Here is a 12,211-nt window from a genome sequence, read left to right on the forward strand (position 1 = left end):
ACCAACCTACACTGGAACCATCCAGACAGACAATCACACCTGCTACCTATACCAACCTACACTGGAACCATTCAGACAGACAATCACACCTGCTACCTATACCAACCTACACTGGAACCATTCAGACAGACAATCACACCTGCTACCTATACCAACCTACACTGTCAGACAGACAATCACACCTGCTACCTATACCAACCTACACTGGAACCATCCAGACAGACAATCACACCTGCTACCTATACCAACCTACACTGGAACCATCCAGACAGACAATCACACCTGCTACCTATACCAACCTACACTGGAACCATTCAGACAGACAATCACACCTGCTACCTATACCAACCTACATAATGAACAGACGGTCATATAGAGCTGCTACCTCTACCAACCTACATAATGAACAGACCTGAGTCAGTATAGAGCTGCTACCTATACCAACCTACATAATGAACAGACCTGGGTCAGTATAGAGCTGCTACCTATACCAACCTACATAATGAACAGACCTGGGTCAGTATAGAGCTGCTACCTATACCAACCTACATAATGAACAGACCTGGGTCAGTATAGAGCTGCTACCTATACCAACCTACATATGAACACAGACAGTCAATAGAGCTGCTACCTATACCAACCTACATAATGAACAGACCTGGGTCAGTATAGAGCTGCTACCTATACCAACCTACACTGGAACCATTCAGACAGACAATCACACCTGCTACCTATACCAACCTACATAATGAACAGACCTGGGTCAGTATAGAGCTGCTACCTCTACCAACCTACACTGGAACCATTCAGACAGACAATCACACCTGCTACCTATACCAACCTACATAATGAACAGACCTGGGTCAGTATAGAGCTGCTACCTATACCAACCTACATAATGAACAGACCTGAGTCAGTATAGAGCTGCTACCTCTACCAACCTACACTGGAACCATCCAGACAGACAATCACACCTGCTACCTCTACCAACCTACACTGGAACCATTCAGACAGACAATCACACCTGCTACCTATACCAACCTACACTGGAACCATTCAGACAGACAATCACACCTGCTACCTATACCAACCTACATAATGAACAGACCTGGGTCAGTATAGAGCTGCTACCTATACCAACCTACATAATGAACAGACCTGAGTCAGTATAGAGCTGCTACCTATACCAACCTACACTGGAACCATTCAGACAGACAATCACACCTGCTACCTCTACCAACCTACATAATGAACAGACCTGGGTCAGTATAGAACCGCTACCTATACCAACCTACATAATGAACAGACCTGAGTCAGTATAGAGCTGCTACCTCTACCAACCTACATAATGAACAGACCTGGGTCAGTATAGAACCGCTACCTATACCAACCTACATAATGAACAGACCTGGGTCAGTATAGAGCCGCTACCTATACCAACCTACATAATGAACAGACCTGGGTCAGTATAGAGCTGCTACCTATACCAACCTACACTGGAACCATTCAGACAGACAATCACACCTGCTACCTATACCAACCTACATAATGAACAGACCTGAGTCAGTATAGAACCGCTACCTATACCAACCTACATAATGAACAGACCTGGGTCAGTATAGAGCTGCTACCTATACCAACCTACATAATGAACAGACCTGGTCAGTATAGAGCTGCTACCTATACCAACCTACATAATGAACAGACCTGAGTCAGTATAGAGCTGCTACCTCTACCAACCTACACTGGAACCATTCAGACAGACAATCACACCTGCTACCTATACCAACCTACATAATGAACAGACCTGGTCAGTATAGAGCTGCTACCTATACCAACCTACACTGGAACCATCCAGACAGACAATCACACCTGCTACCTATACCAACCTACATAATGAACAGACCTGAGTCAGTATAGAGCTGCTACCTATACCAACCTACATAATGAACAGACCTGGTCAGTATAGAGCTGCTACCTATACCAACCTACATAATGAACAGACCTGGTCAGTATAGAGCTGCTACCTATACCAACCTACACTGGAACCATTCAGACAGACAATCACACCTGCTACCTATACCAACCTACATAATGAACAGACCTGGGTCAGTATAGAGCTGCTACCTCTACCAACCTACACTGGAACCATTCAGACAGACAATCACACCTGCTACCTATACCAACCTACATAATGAACAGACCTGGTCAGTATAGAGCTGCTACCTCTACCAACCTACACTGGAACCATTCAGACAGACAATCACACCTGCTACCTCTACCAACCTACATAATGAACAGACCTGGGTCAGTATAGAGCTGCTACCTATACCAACCTACATAATGAACAGACCTGAGTCAGTATAGAGCTGCTACCTCTACCAACCTACACTGGAACGAACAGACCTGAGACAGTATCAGACCTGCTACCTCTACCAACCTACATAATGAACAGACCTGAGTCAGTATAGAGCTGCTACCTCTACCAACCTACACTGGAACCATTCAGACAGACAATCACACCTGCTACCTCTACCAACCTACATAATGAACAGACCTGGGTCAGTATAGAGCTGCTACCTATACCAACCTACATAATGAACAGACCTGAGTCAGTATAGAGCTGCTACCTATACCAACCTACATAATGAACAGACCTGGGTCAGTATAGAGCTGCTGGTACCTATACCAACCTACATAATGAACAGACCTGGGTCAGTATAGAACCGCTACCTATACCAACCTACATAATGAACAGACCTGGGTCAGTATAGAGCTGCTACCTATACCAACCTACATAATGAACAGACCTGGGTCAGTATAGAGCTGCTACCTATACCAACCTACATAATGAACAGACCTGGGTCAGTATAGACAACCGCTACCTATACCAACCTACATAATGAACAGACCTGGGTCAGTATAGAACTGCTACCTATACCAACCTACATAATGAACAGACCTGGGTCAGTATAGAGCTGCTACCTATACCAACCTACATAATGAACAGACCTGGGTCAGTATAGAGCTGCTGGTACCTATACCAACCTACATAATGAACAGACCTGGGTCAGTATAGAGCTGCTACCTATACCAACCTACATAATGAACAGACCTGGGTCAGTATAGAGCCGCTACCTATACCAACCTACATAATGAACAGACCTGGGTCAGTATAGAGCTGCTACCTATACCAACCTACATAATGAACAGACCTGGGTCAGTATAGAGCTGCTACCTATACCAACCTACATAATGAACAGACCTGGGTCAGTATAGAGCTGCGGTACCTATACCAACCTACATAATGAACAGACCTGGGTCAGTATAGAGCTGCTGGTACCTATACCAACCTACATAATGAACGGACCTGGGTCAGTATAGAGCTGCTACCTATACCAACCTACATAATGAACGGACCTGGGTCAGTATAGAGCTGCTACCTATACCAACCTACATAATGAACAGACCTGGGTCAGTATAGAGCTGCTACCTATACCAACCTACATAATGAACAGACCTGGGTCAGTATAGAGCTGCTACCTATACCAACCTATATAATGAACAGACCTGGGTCAGTATAGAGCTGCTACCTATACCAACCTACATAATGAACAGACCTGGTCAGTATAGAACTGCTACCTATACCAACCTACATAATGAACAGACCTGAGTCAGTATAGAACTGCTACCTATACCAACCTACATAATGAACAGACCTGGGTCAGTATAGAGCTGCTACCTATACCAACCTACATAATGAACAGACCTGGGTCAGTATAGAGCTGCTACCTATACCAACCTATATAATGAACAGACCTGGGTCAGTATAGAGCTGCTACCTATACCAACCTACATAATGAACAGACCTGGGTCAGTATAGAACTGCTGGTACCTATACCAACCTACATAATGAACAGACCTGGTCAGTATAGAGCTGCTGCTACCTCTACCAACCTACATAATGAACAGACCTGGGTCAGTATAGAACTGCTACCTATACCAACCTACATAATGAACAGACCTGGGTCAGTATAGAGCTGCTACCTATACCAACCTACATAATGAACAGACCTGGTCAGTATAGAGCTGCTACCTATACCAACCTACATAATGAACAGACCTGGGTCAGTATAGAGCTGCTACCTATACCAACCTACATAATGAACAGACCTGGGTCAGTATAGAGCTGCTACCTATACCAACCTACATAATGAACAGACCTGGGTCAGTATAGAGCTGCTACCTATACCAACCTACATAATGAACAGACCTGGGTCAGTATAGAGCTGCTACCTCTACCAACCTACATAATGAACAGACCTGGTCAGTATAGAGCTGCTACCTATACCAACCTACATAATGAACAGACCTGGTCAGTATAGAGCTGCTACCTATACCAACCTACATAATGAACAGACCTGGGTCAGTATAGAGCTGCTACCTATACCAACCTACATAATGAACAGACCTGGGTCAGTATAGAGCTGCTACCTATACCAACCTACATAATGAACAGACCTGGTCAGTATAGAGCTGCTGCTACCTATACCAACCTACATAATGAACAGACCTGGGTCAGTATAGAACTGCTACCTATACCAACCTACATAATGAACAGACCTGGGTCAGTATAGAACTGCTACCTATACCAACCTACATAATGAACAGACCTGGGTCAGTATAGAGCTGCTACCTATACCAACCTACATAATGAACAGACCTGGGTCAGTATAGAACTGCTACCTATACCAACCTACATAATGAACAGACCTGGTCAGTATAGAGCTGCTACCTATACCAACCTACATAATGAACAGACCTGGTCAGTATAGAGCTGCTACCTATACCAACCTACATAATGAACAGACCTGGGTCAGTATAGAACTGCTACCTATACCAACCTACATAATGAACAGACCTGGGTCAGTATAGAGCTGCTACCTCTACCAACCTACATAATGAACAGACCTGGGTCAGTATAGAGCTGCTACCTATACCAACCTACATAATGAACAGACCTGAGTCAGTATAGAGCTGCTACCTCTACCAACCTATATAATGAACAGACCTGGGTCAGTATAGAACTGCTGGTACCTATACCAACCTACATAATGAACAGACCTGGGTCAGTATAGAGCTGCTACCTATACCAACCTACATAATGAACAGACCTGGGTCAGTATAGAGCTGCTACCTATACCAACCTACATAATGAACAGACCTGGGTCAGTATAGAACTGCTACCTCTACCAACCTACATAATGAACAGACCTGGGTCAGTATAGAGCTGCTACCTATACCAACCTACATAATGAACAGACCTGGTCAGTATAGAGCTGCTACCTATACCAACCTACATAATGAACAGACCTGGTCAGTATAGAGCTGCTGGTACCTATACCAACCTACATAATGAACAGACCTGGGTCAGTATAGAACTGCTACCTCTACCAACCTACATAATGAACAGACCTGGGTCAGTATAGAGCTGCTACCTATACCAACCTACATAATGAACAGACCTGGGTCAGTATAGAGCTGCTGGTACCTATACCAACCTACATAATGAACAGACCTGGTCAGTATAGAGCTGCTACCTATACCAACCTACATAATGAACAGACCTGGTCAGTATAGAGCTGCTGGTACCTATACCAACCTACATAATGAACAGACCTGGGTCAGTATAGAGCTGCTGGTACCTATACCAACCTACATAATGAACAGACCTGGGTCAGTATAGAACTGCTGGTACCTATACCAACCTACATAATGAACAGACCTGGGTCAGTATAGAACTGCTGGTACCTATACCAACCTACATAATGAACAGACCTGGGTCAGTATAGAACTGCTGGTACCTATACCAACCTACATAATGAACAGACCTGGGTCAGTATAGAACCGCTACCTATACCAACCTACATAATGAACAGACCTGGGTCAGTATAGAGCCGCTACCTATACCAACCTACATAATGAACAGACCTGGGTCAGTATAGAGCTGCTACCTATACCAACCTACATAATGAACAGACCTGGGTCAGTATAGAACTGCTACCTATACCAACCTACATAATGAACAGACCTGGGTCAGTATAGAGCTGCTACCTATACCAACCTACATAATGAACAGACCTGGTCAGTATAGAGCTGCTGGTACCTATACCAACCTACATAATGAACAGACCTGGGTCAGTATAGAACTGCTGGTACCTATACCAACCTACATAATGAACAGACCTGGGTCAGTATAGAACTGCTGGTACCTATACCAACCTACATAATGAACAGACCTGGGTCAGTATAGAACTGCTGGTACCTATACCAACCTACATAATGAACAGACCTGGGTCAGTATAGAACTGCTGGTACCTATACCAACCTACATAATGAACAGACCTGGGTCAGTATAGAACTGCTGGTACCTATACCAACCTACATAATGAACAGACCTGGGTCAGTATAGAACTGCTGGTACCTATACCAACCTACATAATGAACAGACCTGGGTCAGTATAGAGCCGCTACCTATACCAACCTACATAATGAACAGACCTGGGTCAGTATAGAGCCGCTACCTATACCAACCTACATAATGAACAGACCTGGGTCAGTATAGAGCCGCTACCTATACCAACCTACATAATGAACAGACCTGGGTCAGTATAGAACTGCTGGTACCTATACCAACCTACATAATGAACAGACCTGGGTCAGTATAGAACTGCTGGTACCTATACCAACCTACATAATGAACAGACCTGGGACAGTATAGAACTGCTGGTACCTACACCAACCTACATAATGAACAGACCTGGGTCAGTATAGAACTGCTGGTACCTATACCAACCTACATAATGAACAGACCTGGGTCAGTATAGAACTGCTGGTACCTATACCAACCTACATAATGAACAGACCTGGGTCAGTATAGAACTGCTGGTACCTATACCAACCTACATAATGAACAGACCTGGGTCAGTATAGATGCTGGTACCTATACCAACCTACATAATGAACAGACCTGGGTCAGTATAGAACTGCTGGTACCTATACCAACCTACATAATGAACAGACCTGGGTCAGTATAGAACTGCTGGTACCTATACCAACCTACATAATGAACAGACCTGGGTCAGTATAGAACTGCTGGTACCTATACCAACCTACATAATGAACAGACCTGGGTCAGTATAGATGCCGCTACCTATACCAACCTACATAATGAACAGACCTGGGTCAGTATAGAGCCGCTGGTACCTATACCAACCTACATAATGAACAGACCTGGGTCAGTATAGAGCCGGTACCTATACCAACCTACATAATGAACAGACCTGGGTCAGTATAGAACTGCCGGTACCTATACCAACCTACATAATGAACAGACCTGGGTCAGTATAGAACCGCTACCTATACCAACTTACATAATGAACAGACCTGGGTCAGTATAGAACTGCTGGTACCTATACCAACCTACATAATGAACAGACCTGGGTCAGTATAGAACTGCTGGTACCTATACCAACCTACATAATGAACAGACCTGGGTCAGTATAGAACGCTGGTACCTATACCAACCTACATAATGAACAGACCTGGGTCAGTATAGAACGCTGGTACCTATACCAACCTACATAATGAACAGACCTGGGTCAGTATAGAACTGCTGGTACCTATACCAACCTACATAATGAACAGACCTGGGTCAGTATAGAACTGCTGGTACCTATACCAACCTACATAATGAACAGAGCTGGGTCAGTATAGAGCTGCTACCTATACCAACCTACATAATGAACAGACCTGGGTCAGTATAGAGCCGCTACCTATACCAACCTACATAATGAACAGACCTGGGTCAGTATAGAGCCGCTACCTATACCAACCTACATAATGAACAGACCTGGGTCAGTATAGAGCCGCTACCTATACCAACCTACATAATGAACAGACCTGGGTCAGTATAGAGCTGCTACCTATACCAACCTACATAATGAACAGACCTGGGTCAGTATAGAACTGCTGGTACCTATACCAACCTACATAATGAACAGACCTGGGTCAGTATAGATGCTGGTACCTATACCAACCTACATAATGAACAGACCTGGGTCAGTATAGAACTGCTGGTACCTATACCAACCTACATAATGAACAGACCTGGGTCAGTATAGAGCTGCTACCTATACCAACCTACATAATGAACAGACCTGGGTCAGTATAGAGCTGCTACCTATACCAACCTACATAATGAACAGACCTGGGTCAGTATAGAGCTGCTACCTATACCAACCTACATAATGAACAGACCTGGGTCAGTATAGAGCTGCTACCTATACCAACCTACATAATGAACAGACCTGGGTCAGTATAGAGCTGCTACCTATACCAACCTACATAATGAACAGACCTGGGTCAGTATAGAGCTGCTACCTATACCAACCTACATAATGAACAGACCTGGGTCAGTATAGAGCTGCTACCTATACCAACCTACATAATGAACAGACCTGGGTCAGTATAGAGCTGCTACCTATACCAACCTACATAATGAACAGACCTGGGTCAGTATAGAGCTGCTACCTATACCAACCTACATAATGAACAGACCTGGGTCAGTATAGAGCTGCTACCTATACCAACCTACATAATGAACAGACCTGGGTCAGTATAGAGCTGCTACCTATACCAACCTACATAATGAACAGACCTGGGTCAGTATAGAGCTGCTACCTATACCAACCTACATAATGAACAGACCTGGGTCAGTATAGAACTGCTACCTATACCAACCTACATAATGAACAGACCTGGGTCAGTATAGAGCTGCTACCTATACCAACCTACATAATGAACAGACCTGGGTCAGTATAGAGCTGCTACCTATACCAACCTACATAATGAACAGACCTGGGTCAGTATAGAGCTGCTACCTATACCAACCTACATAATGAACAGACCTGGGTCAGTATAGAGCTGCTACCTATACCAACCTACATAATGAACAGACCTGGGTCAGTATAGAGCTGCTACCTATACCAACCTACATAATGAACAGACCTGGGTCAGTATAGAGCTGCTACCTATACCAACCTACATAATGAACAGACCTGGGTCAGTATAGAGCTGCTACCTATACCAACCTACATAATGAACAGACCTGGGTCAGTATAGAGCTGCTACCTATACCAACCTACATAATGAACAGACCTGGGTCAGTATAGAGCTGCTACCTATACCAACCTACATAATGAACAGACCTGGGTCAGTATAGAGCTACTACCTATACCAACCTACATAATGAACAGACCTGGGTCAGTATAGAACTGCTACCTATACCAACCTACATAATGAACAGACCTGGGTCAGTATAGAGCTGCTACCTATACCAACCTACATAATGAACAGACCTGGGTCAGTATAGAGCTGCTACCTATACCAACCTATATAATGAACAGACCTGGGTCAGTATAGAACTGCTACCTATACCAACCTACATAATGAACAGACCTGGGTCAGTATAGAGCTGCTACCTATACCAACCTATATAATGAACAGACCTGGGTCAGTATAGAACTGCTACCTATACCAACCTACATAATGAACAGACCTGGTCAGTATAGAGCTGCTACCTATACCAACCTACATAATGAACAGACCTGGGTCAGTATAGAGCTGCTACCTATACCAACCTATATAATGAATAGACCTGGGTCAGTATAGAACTGCTGGAATTTGCGCTTTTTGAACTATAGTGGTTGCATTGGTTCCATTGTACCAGGCATAGCTCAAGAATAGAAACGTGATCGACTTATTTCACCAATTTCAGTATATTCACAAATGTACATTTACATTTGAGTCATTTAGCAGACTCTTATCCAGAGCGACAGTTAGTGTATTGCCTTTAATATAGCTAGGTGGGACAACCACATCTCAGTAAGTACATTTTTCTTCAGTAAAGCAGCTATCAGCAAAGTCAAAGCTAGTAAGAACAAAATTAAGTCAATTGTGAAATACGTAAATGATACAGGACGAACATACCCGACTCCCATCACAGCCATTTATTTTCAGTCAAAGCAGTGCTGTCTTGGGAACTCAACACAAACCCCTTCAGGCTGTAATAGATGAGGCCAAGTCTCCTGATGTCACATCTACCCCTTCTACATTACCCACTACCCCTGGAAACATGACAGTACTTAGGGCATATAAACAGGGAAAGAAAGAGGGACGGGAAGAGGGGCGCTTGTTCTCTCTCTCTCTCCCGTTGTCTTTGTGTTGTATAGAGCCCGTTGGATATTGCTTCCTGCCTGACACACAGTGGCAGAGCCTCAGGGCCCATCGTCAGGCCTACAGCAGGGCAGTAAGGCTATGGCCCAAATGGCAACCTATTCCCAATGAAGTGCATCACCTTTGACTGGGCTCTGGTCTAAAGTAGTGCACTATATAGGGAATTGGGTTCCATTTGGGTCGTAGCCTAAGGGCCTGTTATTAGTATGGAGATTCACCCTCAATGACTCCCAATTCAGCACCATTAAAGTGAATAGGCCCTGGTTCCCATAGCATGACACACAGGACAAAGGCAGAGAAGGAGAAGAGGAGGACTCGACCCAGAGATAATTCTGCTGTTTGTAAATAATAAGCTTAGCTGAGAAGGACAAAGAGAAGAGTGGTGAAGAGAGAAAACAGATGAACAAAACCCCTACTTTAGGGAAATGATTTAGGTTTTACACAAAAGGTACCTTCATTCTCATTTCATCAGTAGGATTCCTTGTTAGACTTTGACTTGGTTGTAGAGATCACTGTTTGAACAATATTTACAACTCCTCCATCTTGGTTCCAGATAACTGTTTGAACAATATATACAGCGCCTTCGGAAAGTATTCATACCCCTCTGCATGTTGTTGTGTTACAGCCTGAATTCAAAATTGATTAACACATCTACACACAATATCCTGTAATGACAAAGTGAAAACATGTTTTCAAATGTTTTGCTAATTTATTGAAATACAAAACACACAAGTCAATAAGTCAATTTATTGAAAGACTCACACACCTGAGTCAATACTTTGTAGAAGCACCTTTGGCAGTGATTACAGCGTCTTTCTGGGTAAGTCTATAAGACCAGTAAATTCTTCAAGCTCTGCCAAATTGATTGCTGATCATTGCTAGGCAGCCATTTTCAAGTCTTGCCATAGATTTTCAAGCTGACTGAAGGGGTGTGAGTCAGGAACAGTCAATGTCTTCTTGGTAAGCAACTCCAGTGTATATTTGGACTTGTGTTTTAGGTTATTGTCCTGCTGAAAGGTGAATTCGTCTCCCAGTGTCTGGTGGAAAGCAGACTGAACCAGGTTTTCCTCTAGTAGTGTGACTGTGCTTAGCTGTATTCCGTGTATTTTTATCACCCAAAAAAACCTCTATAGTCCTTGCCGATGACAAGCTTACCCATAAAATGATGCAGCATCCACCATGCTTGAAAGTATGAAGAGTGGCACTCAGTAATGTATTGGATTTGTCCCAAACATAATTTGTATTCATTTTTTGCTGTTTTACCTTAGTGCCTTATTGCAAACAGTTTCAGAATATGTATTTTGTACAGGTTCCCTTCTTTTCACTCTGTCATTTAGGTTAATATTGTAGAGTATACAATGTTGATCCATCCTCAGTTCTCCTATCACAACCATTAAACTCTGTTTTAAAGTCACCATTGGCCTCATAGTGAAATCCCTGAGCAGTTTCCTTCCTCTCCGGCAACTGAGTTAGGAGGGATGCCTGAATCTTTGTAGTGACACCCTCCATAGTGTAATTAATAACTTCACCATGCTGAAAGGGATATTTAATGTCTTTTTTTTTTTTTACCCATCTACCAATAGGTGCCCTTCTTTGTGAGGCATTGGAAAACCTCCCTGGTCTTTGTGGTTGAATCTGTGTTTGAAATTCTTTGCTCGACTGAAGGGACCTTACAGATAATTGTATGAGTTGGGTACAGAGATGAGGTACACACTATTATTGCACACAGAGTCCATGCAACTTATTATGGGACTGGTTAAGCACATTGTTACTCCAGTACATATTTAGGCTTGCCATAACAAAGGGGTTGATTACTTATTGAGTCAAGACATTTAATCTTAATTTTTAATGAATGAAAAACAATCTACTTTGACATTATGGGGTATTGTGTGAAGGCCAGTGACACAGTTTCAAT

The 12,211-nt window shown here is 43.4% G+C and overlaps 1 protein-coding gene across 1 annotated transcript in view; it reads right to left on the bottom strand.

Annotated features, from left to right (window-relative positions):
• The window catches only part of LOC106574926 (propionyl-CoA carboxylase alpha chain, mitochondrial), a 57,310-nt gene that overhangs the window by 27,754 nt on the left and 17,345 nt on the right, over nt 1-12,211 (bottom strand). The window lies entirely within an intron of this gene.

Source organism: Salmo salar, chromosome ssa16 (genome assembly GCF_905237065.1).
Source record: "Salmo salar chromosome ssa16, Ssal_v3.1, whole genome shotgun sequence".
Lineage (NCBI taxonomy): Eukaryota > Metazoa > Chordata > Actinopteri > Salmoniformes > Salmonidae > Salmo > Salmo salar.